This window comes from Theropithecus gelada, chromosome X (genome assembly GCF_003255815.1).
Source record: "Theropithecus gelada isolate Dixy chromosome X, Tgel_1.0, whole genome shotgun sequence".
Taxonomy (NCBI): Eukaryota; Metazoa; Chordata; class Mammalia; order Primates; family Cercopithecidae; genus Theropithecus; species Theropithecus gelada.
The window spans coordinates 31602427-31616757 of NC_037689.1; the positions used below are offsets into that span (position 1 = coordinate 31602427).

Consider the following 14331-nt stretch of genomic DNA (forward strand, 5'->3'; position numbering starts at 1 on the left):
GAGGCCCCGCGGGAGCCGCCGCCGTCCGCGCAGCCCCAGCGGGAACCGCCGCCGCCGCCGGCGCCCCCCGCCGCGGTCCCCACGCCCCCCGCTCCCTCCGCGCAGCAGCCGCGGGCCCGGGAGAGCGCGGAGCTGCCGCTGCCCGCCGGCTGGGAGGAGGCGCGAGACTACGACGGCCGCGTCTTTTACATTGACCACAACACGCGCCAGACGTCGTGGATCGACCCCCGCGACCGGTAAGCGGGCCGGCTGGGGGCGCCAGACTCGGCGCGGGCGCTACGACCCGGGCCGCCGGCCGGCGCCACCGCGGATGCGCTGGGGACACGCCCCGCCCAGCGCGGGGCCGCCGAGAGCCCCCGGGCCCGGGCAGAGCTCGGAGCGCCTCCATCCCCGGAACCAGGGGACTCCCTGGAGTGCTCCGGTCCAGGCTACGATCGAGGCGCCCCTATGCCTTGGGCCCAGGGAGAGAATCGGAGACACTAGGAGGCCCTCTGGGCTGGGTGAAGATGTTTGGTTCCCGGGGTCCGGGAGAGGATCCGCCCTCGCAATACCCCGACTCCCAGGGCTCTGACCAAGAATGGAGGTGCCCCTTCTCCAGGCCTCGAGTCCTCTGAGCGCCGAGGCTGGCCGCCTACCGGTCCCTCGCCGCTGGGCGGACCCTCTCATTCGGTTCCCTCACGTCACCCGCTGTCCGGCGCCTGGGAACTGGGCGCCTGGAATTTCCTCTCCTGGGGCTGACAGATGGCCCTCTTTTCCTTTCTCTGCGGCAGCCTCGCCCATCCCGGTCCCGGGCGTCTGCGGCCCACTGGCCCGGCCCTGGTTCTGCGGGTGTCCCCAGCCCCGCGGTGGCGAGATGAGCTGTCACCTTGGATCACAAACGTGCGCCCCAGCTTTGGGGTGCGGGTTCCCTGTCTGGCGGGTTCAGGCTGGTTTCCATCCAAAACCTGATGCCAGACGGGCCCTTGAGGGATTCCCAACCCTTTTGGAGTTGGAGAAGTCTGTTCCCAAACTCTAGTTGCTCTTTAGCGCCTTAAAACTCGTGAGTTAAAACTGTTTGAAATAGCCTTCTGTACTGCAGCCAGAATGCAATATGATTAGTCCCATATGCTTTTGGAATAAACGAAAAACAAGAGTTGTATTTTAAGTTTCCTTTTTGTGAAAGATGCATGGAGTACAAAGCTGTCTTATTCACGTATAAAAACCCAATCAAGTAAAAACTGACTCTTCTGAAAGCACTACCAGATTTCATTTAATTAATTTCATGTAATGAAGCTTTTCCTTAACTTTTCGCTCGATTGTCTATGGGTTTCAGTTGTTCAACTGCTTTTACAGAGACGTATTTTGTGTGGAATTGGGAATTCTGTGGACATGAAGTGTTTCCGCAGGTTATCTGATGTCTTGTCCTCTCTAGAGCAACTCTTCTTCCAGGGCCTGAGTGCCAAAAAGGAAACACCACAGGCTTCCCAGTGATTTGAAGACTTACAGAGGCCCAGTGTAGTGACATTGTGCCTGCTTCCTCCTACCTGCATGGCACTGGCGTCTGAAAATAAACTTTTGAGGAGAGAAGCTGCTGAATTGTTTGAAGATTTCTCTGAGTTCAAGCAGGGGAAAACAAAAGAAAGCAAAACAAAAAGATCGTGGTTCCCTAACATTCTCGCTGAATATTGCAAACCTCTAGGCTCAGAAACCTATATCAATTCTAGTACAATTTTATGGGTTAAAAAGATGCCTAGTTATTTTGAAAATCAGGTGAGATCATGTTATAATTTTAACCAAAGGCTAGAACCCCAGCTGTTTGATCAGCCCTTGGATGGTTCTGGAATTGGTAGAACTGCTTGGAATGCAGTGCCCTTTTATACCGTATGTATGTTAAAAACCCAAACAACTGGAAAATGAACTAATTAAAATAGTGTTTTGCTTAGAAAAGGCTAAGGCTCACTTTCCGAGAGTAACATAAAACAGTTGTGGTTATATTGGAGTGGAGATTCATACTGAAAGATATCAATGTGAGGATTTTCTTTTTAATGGTGTAACCTGTGACAAACGTGAATGGACCATACAAAAATCAGCTTGGAGAATCTTGTTTTCCATGTATTTCAGACACATTTCCTATATTCCTTTTTTTTCAGAAATTGATTTGTTACTTTTCAGACAATAACTTATAGGTTTTTTAAAAATCTCCGTTCTAATGCTCAAAGTGTCAATTGAGTGAACAAAAGTGGATATTTTACCTTTTTTTTTTGTAAAGTAAAAACATGTGTGTACTTTTATGAGATGTTGTTTTTATAGTGAGTGAAAATTCAGCAGGGGACAGCTTGAACTTCAGCTCCCATAATACCTTGCCCGAAATATGTATGGAATGTTCAGCAAGCCACAAACATTTAAGTGGAGTCGGCTGAAGGCTGTAATAGTCATTCTTCTTCCTCTTTCAAAACAGAACCTGGCTGAGTTTTATAGGTGGCGGGTTATCCTTTAAAGTTGTAATTAACTTTTATTATATGGGAAGAACTGTATGTCAGAGGGCAATGTTTTCTCCATGTGCATCTGACAGTTAAAACCCTTTTTGAGTTGCATTTGAGTCACACACAGGAAAATGGTATTCAAGAAATATGAGGACTTTCACCAAACAGCTTCCACATAGAGACCTGACAGGAGAAAGGCAAATAAATAATAGCATTTTTCTTTTCTTTTTAAGAAAATGAAATTGTGGTGGAATAAATGAATGTAGTAGGTTAAGTGAAAATTGTTGACTTTAAACATCATTTCATATAAACTTTGGTAAAAACTGTATAGCATAAAATATGGTCCAAGGGCTGTAAACAAAATCTCGAGTTTTATAGTCATTCCATTCAGTGTTGTGTTTAACATTTGATAGTGCCAGCTCAGAGCATGTCCGTGAATTTACTGTAACTCTGCTTTTTAAAGTTACAACGAAGATATAAGGAGACATCTTTACAGATGTGGATACAGATGTATACAAAATCTCAATATTTTAAAAACAATTTTTTAGTTTGATTATAAGCCTACCTTCGGTTGGCTGGGCGTGGTTGCTCATGCCTGTAATCCCAGCACTTTGGGTGGCTGAGGTGGGTGGATCACTTGAGGTCAGTTCAAGACCAGCCTGGCCAACATGGTGAAACCCTGTCTCTACTAAAAACACAAAAATTAGCCGGGTGTAGTGGTGTGCGCCTGTAGTCTTAGCTACTTGGGAGGCTGAGGCAGCAGAATCGCTTGAACCCGGGAGGGGGAGGTTGCAGTGAGCCGAGATCGCGCCAATGCACTTCAGCCTGGGTAACAGAGTGAGACTCTGTCTCAAAAAACAAACAAACAAAAAAACCTACCTTCAGTTTAAATTCACTGTTTCTATAGATTGATACTGTGCGTATAATTTTCATGGTTTACTGGGAATCATACCCAAAAACTTGGTTAAAAACTGCAAAGTTAGGCCAGGCGTGGTGGTTCATGCCTATAATCTCAGCACGTTGGGAGGCCCAGGTGGCAAGATTGCTTGAGTCCAGGAGTTCAAGATGAACCTGGGCAACATAGGGAGACTCTGTCTCTACAAACAAATGAAATAATTACGTGGGCAGGGTAGCATGTGCTTGTAGTCCCAGCTACTTAGGAGGCCAAACTGGGAGGATTGCTTGAGCTGGGGAGATCCAGGCTGCAGTGAGCCGTGGTGGTGCCACTGCACTCCAGCCTGGGTGACAGTGAGACCTTGTCTCAAAAAACAAAACAAAACCCCACACCAAAAAAAAAACAAAACCAAAAAACCAAAAAACAAACTACAAAGTTAACTTATTTCTATGGCTGGTAGTTTCCTTACATGAGTCTTGTGTGGTTTACATTAGTGGCACACTTATATATTAACTGAATATATTAACTCAGAGTACCTTAACCACCTTATGAAAAGGTATTTACCATTGGGCAGAAAATATGGGAAGAGCATTTTTGCCCCCTTGGTAAAGTTTCACTGTCTATGACAGTTGTGTTTACGTGTGTGTCTTGCAGAGTTGTTTGGGTATTATCCTATAGATGGACTGAGTGGTTGAAACCTCATGTTCCATTTCCTGTAGCTCAGGTGGAGTTGTATGGTACTGGAAATGCCAGCTCTGGGCAGCTTAAGTATGGTGGATGATATCACATTTGAGATCAAAGTGTAAATAATCATGCTGATGGCGGAAGAGCAAGATCATGTCATGGCATAAGCTTTTGGGGACCCATTTGCTCACCAGATGGGATTTGACCTGTGCTTCATGGAGGAATTCTGTGGTATCTTACAAGTCTTCTGAAGACTCTTTTGCTTTAAGGGGAAAACAATCCATAGCTCTGGAATTTGCTAGGTTGGATCCCCATTTAACAGCCAAATAACATCATTGCTACCTTCTTGGAACCTTTATTTAGTTATTCAGTATTAACTAATAGGAGGTTTGCTATATTTATCCTGCAGAGTCTATTTCTGGATTATACAAACTGTCCTGGTTGAGCTTTCTGATAAACAGGTAGTGATTTCTCCTTTTTTCTTTTTTTAAGGTTATATAGATAGTGTTTGTATGAACATGGGGGAGCATCTTGTTTTTAAGGCTGTAAGGGGTCAGTCCCTCTAAGAAGCGTCTCTTGCTTCCATTTAGATCATCAACCCTTATTTTTTGGTCTAACATCTTTCTTTTCCTTTCCTTCCATTTATTTATTTATTTATTTATTTATTTATTTATTTTTCAAAGAAAAGTGAAAGGAAAAGTAATTCATTTCCAAAAATAGCTCCTGGATGTTTGGAAATCTTCAAGTTTCCTTCTCCTTCCTTTTACTCTGATTTGGGAAGTGGAAATAACGCGTATCACCATCTCTAGTTAGGTTCTACTTTAGGAGACCATGGGTCAGCAGCATGTTCATGGTCATCTGGTGAGCCTACAGTAGGCTTCTTGACTTCCATTCCAGGTCCTTTTGCTAGTGGTGTCTGTCTTTCCCAGAAATTCAATAAAACGTATCTGATGGAATAAAAGCAAAGTTCAATTCTACTGAGTTCAGTTATCCCCGTTTAAATCTAATAAAGTGAAGAAATATTTGTGGAGATTCTTGGCCTTTTGTGTGCAGGGACAGTATGTGGAGACCAAGCTGGTCTGGGAGGTGGCACACAGACACATGAAGTGAAGATAACAATGGTTGCAAGGCATCCCAGGATTGATTCAATTTCTCGGATAATGATCACTTCAGAGAAAAGGTGGGCTCACTTGAGCCTGGGGTTATCTTTGTCCTTGCCCATCCTTCTGGGTGAGGGGTTCTAGTGCTTTTCCAGCAGTAGAAAAGCAAGATCATCTATAGGATGATCCACTCAGTCCATCAATAGGATAATACCCACACAACCCTGCAAGACGCACACGTAAACACAACTGTCAAAGACAGTGAATCTTTACAAAAGAGGCAAAAGTGTTCTTCCCATATATTCTGCCCAACGATAAATACCTTTTCTTTCTTTTTTTTTTTTTTTTTGAGACGGAGTCTCGCTCTGTCGCCCAGGCTGGAGTGCAGTGGCGGGATCTCAGCTCACTGCAAGCTCCGCCTCCCGGGTTCACGCCATTCTCCTGCCTCAGCCTCCAGAGTAGCTGGGACTACAGGCGCCCGCCACCTCGCCCGGCTAGTTTTTTGTATTTTTTAGTAGAGACGGGGTTTCACCGGGTTAGCCAGGATGGTCTCGATCTCCTGACCTTGTGATCCGCCCGTCTCGGCCTCCCAAAGTGCTGGGATTACAGGCTTGAGCCACCGCGCCCGGCCTTCTTTCTTTTTTTTTTAAGACGGAGTCTCGCTCTTGCCCAGGCTGGAGTACAGTGGTGCGATCTTGGCTTATTGCAACCTCCCCCTCTCGGGTTCAGGCAGTTTTCTTGCCTCAGCCTTCGAAGTAGCTGGGATTACAGGTGTGTACCACCACACCTGGCTAGTTTTTGTGTTTTTAGTAGAAACAGGGTTTCGCCATGTTGGCCAGGCTGGTTTTGAACTCCTACCTCAGGTGGTCCATCTGCCTCAGCCTCCCAAAGTGCTGGGATTACAGGCATGAGCCACTGCGCCCATCCGTTAAATACCTTTTCATAAAGTGGTCAAGGTACTCTGAGTTAATATATTCAGTTAGTATATTAGTGTGCCACTAATGTAAACCACACAAGACTCATGCAGGGAAACTACCAGCCATAGAAATGATAGTTTGTAGTTTGATGCTTGGTTTTTTGGTGTGGGATTTTCTTTCTTTTTTTGAAAAAAAGCAAGATCTGGGCAAGATAAGGGGGAACAGGAGAAAAGTGCTGGCCTTGAGGAAGTACTGGGTGTGTTCGGAATAAATGAGGGAATGAGTCAACTCGACTGACCCAGAGCTGTCATGTAAGGGAGGTAAGACTCAGGCCAGAGCTTGTAGCTCAGAGTCCCACAGCTTTGAGGCTGGAAGAGCTAGGATCATCTTACTCAAATTTCTTTTTCTACTTGACAGCCACAGCCAATGGGTATGTTCTGCTGGCTGTTAGAAGGGCAAGGGACTTGAACTGGGTCGTCTGACCCCCGTTTGGGTGCTCTTTCCAGAACGCCACCCAGCTGCCCAATCCACACGATTTTTAAGCATCCTGCCTCTGTTCATTCATTCATTTATTTGTTCATTCAACAACTGTTTGTTGCACAATTTCTGAGTCTAAGGCAGTCTTCCAGGGTTTGGGCAACACCAGACAGGCTGCTGTGGGGCTTACCTTGTGCTCGTGTTCTTTTCCATGAGACCTCACCATGCTGTTCCTGTCTGCATGTTTCTCCCTGCCAGGATCCCTTGGCTCTGTGATTGTGACGGACATGTGTGGAATACACTAGGCTTTTGCATGGATGTTTTCTTTCTTTTTTCCTTTATCAGCTTTTTCAGGTTGAATTGCATGAATGTTTTCATTGAAAGCCCATGATGGCTACATGAGGTATAGGCGATCATGTGATAAAACTGAGGCCAAGGGAGATTAACTCAGTAGCCTCACTTCCTATAGCCAATGAGGTCAGCGTCTGTTCGACTTCAGAGTTGAGCCAGGTCTCCTGCCTGTTCTTGACTGTCCATTGGCTAGGTAACTGTGGCTAGGTAACTGTGCATGCCCCTTACACTTTGCTATACCCGTTAGTTATTTTGATCTTGCATTCATTATTGTTTGATGTTTAATTCTTACTGTGGTATAGTGGCCCCTCAAAGATGTCCAAGTTGTAGTCCCTGAAGCCTGTTAATAAGTAACCTTCCATGGCAAAAGAGACTTTGCAGATGTGATTAAGTTAAGGATCTTGAGATAGGGAGATGATCCTGGATTATGTAGGTGGGCCTGATGTCATCATAGGCATCCTTACTAGAGGGAGGGAGGAGGGTGAGGTCAGAGTCAGAGATGGAGATGTAATAACGGAAGCAGAGGTTGGAGTCAAGTGGCCATGAGCCAAGGAATGCAGGCAGTTTCTAGAAGCTGGAAAAGACAAGGAAATGGACTGTTCCCTAGAGCCTGCAGATGGAATGCAGACCTGCTGACACCTTGATTTTTGCCGAGTGAAACTGATTTTGGACTTCTGTCCTCCAGAACTGTAAGGTAATAAATTTGTATTGTTTTAAGCCACTCGGTTTGTGGCAATTTGTTACAGCATCGGTAGGAAGCTAACACCCCCACGTGCATTGTTATCTTAGTGAGAATGGAAGCATCTGGTCATCTTGGTGTCTATATAACAAACACAGCAGCTGGCATTTATTACATGCTTAGGCAGGTACTGTGCGAAGCATTTTACACCTTTTTTCCTCTCCCTGGCTTCTCATAATACCCCCAGAGGGTCCTCGTTTCTTGTGCAAGCATGGAGAATCACTCACATTGGGATTCGCATCAGATGTGCTGTACCAAAAACAGTTGATGAGCTAGCCAAATATGGGGGTGGGGAGAGGTAGGCTTGCTAAGAGAAGAAGCCAGTTGGAAACTATTGGAGGTTTTCTCAGGTGGTCACAGGCCTGAATTAGAGCAATCAGGGGCACTTGGGCTAGAAAAGGCAAGGATTGTGTCAGAGACATTGTGAAGGAAACACGGTGCAGAGGATTTCACTAATGCTTGAACGAAGGCAGGTGAAATCAGGAGGGCAGCAGAGGAATCTTACTAGCACCTAAGGAGGAGCCAGGACTCACTGGGGCCAACCGAAAATCCTTCTATTAACCCCACTCAGAAGCATTCATTGGTGGTGGTGGTTTTGTGTGTTCAGTAACTCGGTTACATAGAGAAACATGTTGAGCTGTTCAAGTTACTGTATTGCTGATGTGCAATGTCCTAAAAGGTGTCCAAACCAAGAAAGTGTTATTTTTGTTTTATTTTATTTTTGGAGACAGGGTCTTGCTCCGTTGCCCAGGCTGTGCAGTGCAGTGGCATGATTATAGCTCACTGCAGCCTCCAACTCCTGGGCTCAAGCAATCCTGAACGTGTTACTTTAGACCAGGGTTTCTCAACTCTGGTCTAAAGTAACCCTGGTGGTGGGGTAATTCCTTGTTGTTAGGGCTGTCATACGTAGCATAGGATGTTTAGCAGCATCCGTGGTCTGTCCCCACTAGATCTAGATATTAGTAGCAAACTCCCCACCCTCAGCTGTCTCGAAAATGTCCCTAGACATTGCCAAATGGCCCCCAGGGCGGGCAATATCCCTTGGCTGAGAACTGCTGAGCTACCTCTATCCACCTGGTTACAATGCTTCATCTTTAGCGGCTGAATTTGTTTCAAGCCTGTTGTCAGTTCCTGAGATACTATGCAACAGAGACCTGATTTCTGTATTTCCATGAACAAATTTCAAACATATTTATATGAAAAACCCTGAACCAGTATATGAAACTGGGAACATGTATTACTATGAGTGTATTCTTCAATTCTTAGAATACTCTCAATTGATAGGTATTTACTGTCAAGAGTATACATATATGCAGTGGAACAGAAGAAAATGCATCTATCTGTTCACACTTGTGTTCTGCAGCAACCCGGAGAGCTGGCCTGGCCTTTCGAATGTGTGTGTATGTGTGTGTGCGTTTGTGTGTGGAGGGAGTGATCAGGCTGCCTAAGATGCTCCGAGCCATTCACTCACCCCTCCTTCGGTTCTCCCTTCTGTGGAGGAAGGAGGGGTGAGAGAAGTGGAGTGCTTCTGCCTTTGCTCAGAAATTCTACAGATGCAGGGCAAGGACATCTTGAAAGGCCGCTTATGGAGCTGTGGGATCTCCAGCATTTTTCATCTGGAGGGTTCTCTTTTCATTTCTTTAAAACTGAAGGAACTGAGAGAGAGCATGGGGAGGAGGTGGGGATGTTGATGTTAAGAATGAACGGGGGAGATGGCTGCACCAAGCCTGGGGTCACCAGCCACACAGTGGCAGTGGGTAGATCTTTGAGGCAGGCGGAGGTGCCCCAAGCAGCTCCTCCGCACGAGGCTCCGTGCTCTAGGAAAGAGGGCATCTACTGGCTTGGGTGTGGTGTTTCCAGGCGGCCTGGAGCTGGGCCAGGAGACCACATAGTCACTGCAAGAGACGTGTTCTTTCTGCCACTTAGAGCTCTGTCCTGTGGACAGGTGCCTGTCCCCAGCATGGGGGAGGCCTTGGAGTATGGGGTCAACTGGATTTGCCCTAAAAATTATTTCCATTAAAAAAAATTGAGATATAATCCACATACTATAAAATTTACCTTGGGCACGGTGGCTCTTGCCTGTAATCCTAGCACTTTGGGAGGCCGAGGTGGGTGGATCACTTGAGGTCAGGAGTTTGAAACTAGCCTGGCCAACATGGTGAAACCCTGTCCCTACTAAAAAAAATATAAGAAAAATTAGCTGGGCGTGGTGGTGGGCACCTGTAACCCCAGCTACTCAGAAGCCTGAGGCAGGAGAATCACTTGAACCTGGGAGACGGAGGCTGCAGTGAGCTGAGGTCGCACCACTGCACTCCAGCCTGGGCAACAGAGTGAAACTCCATCTCAAAAAAATAAAATCAAAAAATAAAAATAAATAAAAGTGTACAATTTAGTGGGTTTTGTTATATTCACCAGATTGTGCAACCGTCACCCCTATGTAGTTCTGAATACTCCATGAAGAAACCCCGTGTTCATTAGCAGTCAGCCCCCATACCCCCAGCCCCTGGCAACTGCTAATCTGCTTTTTCATCTCTATAGATTTGCTTATTCCAGACATTTCACAGAGACCTCCCTGTATATTTCTTACGACTTCCTATGAATCTGTAATTATTCCAAAATAAAAAGTGAAAAAGAGATTGAGAATGAAGGAACCAAGCAGAGATCTAGTTATTTATAGTTTAAAAATAAATTTAAATAATCTCATTTAGATTTTATTGTGTTTTGTCTATATAGTACTTAGCATATAGTAGACCCTCAATAAATGTTTGCTGAATGTAATTATGTATGTAGAGACAGGTTTTATTGATTTGTAATGATCGTTTTGTATTGCTGCATTTCACTGAGTTTTCCTCATGTACACTATTCTGATGTTCTCAAGAGCAGTCCCTCCTTGTAAGCTGTCAGAGCACCTATTTTATTGGGGTGACCTGATTGCCCTAAGCCAGTGGGTCTCAACTGAGGAGGATTCCCTCTTCCTTCCCCCTACACCCAGGGCATTCGGAAACATTTGGAGGGATTTTTTTGACTGTTACACCTGGGGATAGGTTCTGCTGGCATCCAGTGGGTAGAGGTCAAGGATGGTGCTGAACATCCTACAATGCACAGGATAGACCCCACCACAGCAATGAATGATCCAGCCCCTAATATCAACAGTGCCTGAGATTGCTCTAAGCCAATCATACAGCATCTGGGCCTGCAATTGGCTGAGGCAGGAGCACATGACTCAGACCCAGGCAACGAGTTGTGAGGGGAGGTATGAGACAGGCATGGTTGGGGAGAAGGCTCCTTGTCCCCATAGACCTACGTGGAAGGAACTCCTGCTGATTGATGCTCTGTCTCCATGGAAACCTGGAGGTGGGCAGCCACACTGATTCCCCCAAAACTAGAAGGGAGCTGGCTGAGAAGCTGAGGGTGGTGGAGTGGAAAGTCTGTATCTTTGATGAGGTGGGTGGATGGATGAATTAAGCTTTGGTAGCTGTCTGCCCTTAGTACATTTTCTTATGTGAAATGTGATAACAGCATCCCCTTATCCTTTAAAGCCAGTCAAATTAGAATTTCTGTTATTTGCAGCCAGCTAAGGCATTCTTACTCATGTATTTTCTGTTCCTTGCCGCCCCGTAGTTTTCATGATTGGCATAAGATCAGAGGTTTAGGCTGCCACTGAGCTGCTATCCCCTCACTTAATAAATATTCCTGTCTTTTTCACCCTGATATTTATGGTTATATAAGTACTAAAATTATAATGGTGCCTATGTGCAGTTATTTCCTCTGTAGTTCTGTTTTTCATGTTTGCCTTAGGAGATAGTTCTAGGCATGGAATGAATAAAACCCAATTTTTTTGTTAATTTGTTTGTTTTAATATATTTTTATTTTGGAATATTTTAGAGTTACAGAAAAGTTGCAAAGATTAGATGGTTTCCTTGGTGTTAACATCTAATATCACCATAGTATATTCTGTGGTGATGTTTCTTTGTCAAAGCTAAGAAGCCAGCCTTGATAACATTACTATTAACTGAACTCTAGACATTCGAATTTTACCAGTTTTTCTAGTAATGTTCTTTTTCAGTTCCAGTGGTTTTTTAGAACTATTAAACTCTTGATATTTGTATGGTTCAACCTAATATTTCTAAGTTTGTCCTTCATCTTTGTTTGGTGAGTGTTCTTTTGTGCAGTTGACAGCCTTGTTAGACTTGCTCCAAGGCTCCACAGTAGAATGCAGGGATGCTAAAGGATTTTGGAATCATGGACCCTGGGAAATCTGACACAAGGTAGGGATTCTGTGTTCGGAAAAAGGCGCCAGCACACAGAGGCTTGCATATGCTTTCAGGAGGATTAGAGCTCTCTGGAAGCCCAGCTGTGGTTCCCAGAATAATGGAGGCTTGGTTTGAAATGAGCAGACACCCCAGAGATGTCTGCCATGCACTCACTCTGTATTGTTGAATGAATGCACGCTCACATATTCACCATCACTAGCCTAGGTATATCATAAAGGATTAATTCAACAGTGATTGAGGGAGAACCTTCCATGCTTTCTCCACTTCTTCCCCTCCTTCATACCCAACCCAGCTTTAAACCGTGGTGTGCAGCCACTGGATACACAAGCACTAGATAGGTTTCACGTGAAAAGGGGAGCTGTGGATGAACCTCAAAAATGTGATACTAAGTGAAAGAAGCAGATGTGGACACAATATAATTACATGATTTGATTTTTGCAGTGACCAGAGAAGGCAAATCCATGGAGATCGAAAGTGGATTAGTGGTTGCCTGGGGCTGGGGGTGGAAAAGGTGGTTACTGCAGATGGGCACACGAGATGTCATTGGGGTGATGGAAATGTACTGAAATTGGATTGTGTGTTGCATAAGTCAGTAAATTTATAAAAAACATTGAATCTTACATGTAAAATGGGAGAGTTTATCGTATGCAGGTTATACCTCAATAGTTTACAAACATTGTTTTGTTTGTTTGTTTGTTTTTAGACAGAGTCTCACTCTGTCACCCAGGCTGGAGTGCAGTGGCGTGGTCTTGGCTCACTGCAACTTCTGCCTCCCAAGTTCAAGCAATTCTTCTGCCTCAGCCTCCCGAGTTGCTGGAACTGCAGGTGCATGCCACCATGCCTGGCTAATTTTTGTATTTTTAGTAGATATGGTGTTTCACCATGTTGAGCAGGCTCGTCTCGAACTCCGGACCTCAAATGATCTGCCTGCCTCGGCCTCCCAAAGTGCTGGGTTTGCAGATGTGAGCCACCACGCCTGGGCATTTACAAACAATTTTTAAAGCAAATCTGTTTTTAAATTCAGGTAGTTACCTTGATTTGGTAGTTGGAGAAACCAGACTATATAGATTAGACTTGGCAGCCTCTAACCATGCAAAAAGCTTTTTTTGGGCTTCTCGAAATGTCCATACAATTGCTAGGGAAACTTGCCAAGAAGCCACATGTTAACATTGCCCAAGAGTCTTGCCAGCTGTAAGGGGAGGATACCACCATGTAATAACCTAGTAATCATTACTAAATTAAAAATATAGTGGGGTTTTCACTAAGGCAACTAACTTTTTCATTGAGGCATTTATCTAATAGGGTGACTCATTAGTACCACTATTTGTTTTATAAAGTTGAGGTGATATCTGGTTACCTGGCAGTATTTGGAGTCAAGTGAATTTTGTGGATAAATGACCAATTGATACTTGGCCTTTAAATATTAACATTCTTTTGTTTCACACGTTTATTTCAATGTTTAACATTAGAAGTGTTTAGGGGTCTTTATTTAGAAGTTTGGTGATGTTTTTGTGATGAGAAATAGGTTGTAGGAACTTAACTCTAGTTAATACCAATTAGCCTGTGGTCAAATTGGTTTCCTTATGTGTTGTTTTGCTTAAAGTTATAGTTTCCATGGATCTATTGAAAACATTAGTGAGGACTTACTACTTACTGTACCACTAACTGCAGGGACTACCTAGGTGTGGGTAGCCCTGATTTCAGACATGGATAGCTTTGAGTCCGACTGGGGACTGCCATTTGCTGTGTCTCCTAAGGCAGGTTATTTGGGCTCTGTGAGCCTCAGTTTCCTCTTCCATAAAATGGGGACAAAGCATTTGCCCTCTGGGTTGTCATGAAGACTCAATAAGATTAGGCAAAGATCTTAGGCGAGTGTCTGCTGCAGAACAGGCACTCACATGTTCTTTGTCCTTGTGGTCATATTACATACTCCTTCAGCTTTGGGACACCTCAGCATCTTTAGTCTTCTGCTTATCAAAATTCCCTCCCTTAGCTGGGTGCAGTGGCCCATGCCTGTAGTCCCAGCACTTTGGGAGGCCGAGGCGGGTGAATCACTTGAGCCCAGGAGTTTGAGACCAGCCTGGGCAACGTGGCAAAACCCTGTCTCTACAAAAAATACAAACAATAGCTGAGCATGTGCCTGAAGACCCAGCTACTTGGGAGGCTGAGGTGGGAGGACCGCTGGAGTTTGGGAGGCAGTGGCTCCAGTGAGCCAAGATTGCACCATTGCACTCTAGCCTGGGCAACAGAGTGACACCCTGTCTCGAATAATAATAATAATAATAATAATAATTAATAATAATAAAAAAATTAAAAATTCCCTCTCTCCATGATTCCACTTCTGCTTCTGAGTTGCCTCCTTATTTTCCTTGTAGTTGAGTAGCACTGGAGGCTCAGCAGTATAAAGACAAGGGCTCAGGATTTATGATAAC

At 44.9% G+C, this 14331-nt stretch overlaps 1 protein-coding gene across 1 annotated transcript in view; it reads left to right on the top strand.

Moving 5' to 3' along the window:
- Positions 1-6: 6 nt before the first annotated feature.
- The window catches only part of WWC3 (WWC family member 3), a 128584-nt gene continuing 114259 nt past the window's right edge, over positions 7-14331 (top strand). The window contains exon 1 of the mRNA XM_025372786.1: positions 7-236. The gene's annotated coding sequence lies outside the window, so the exon portion shown is untranslated. The remainder of the gene's footprint in view (positions 237-14331) is intronic.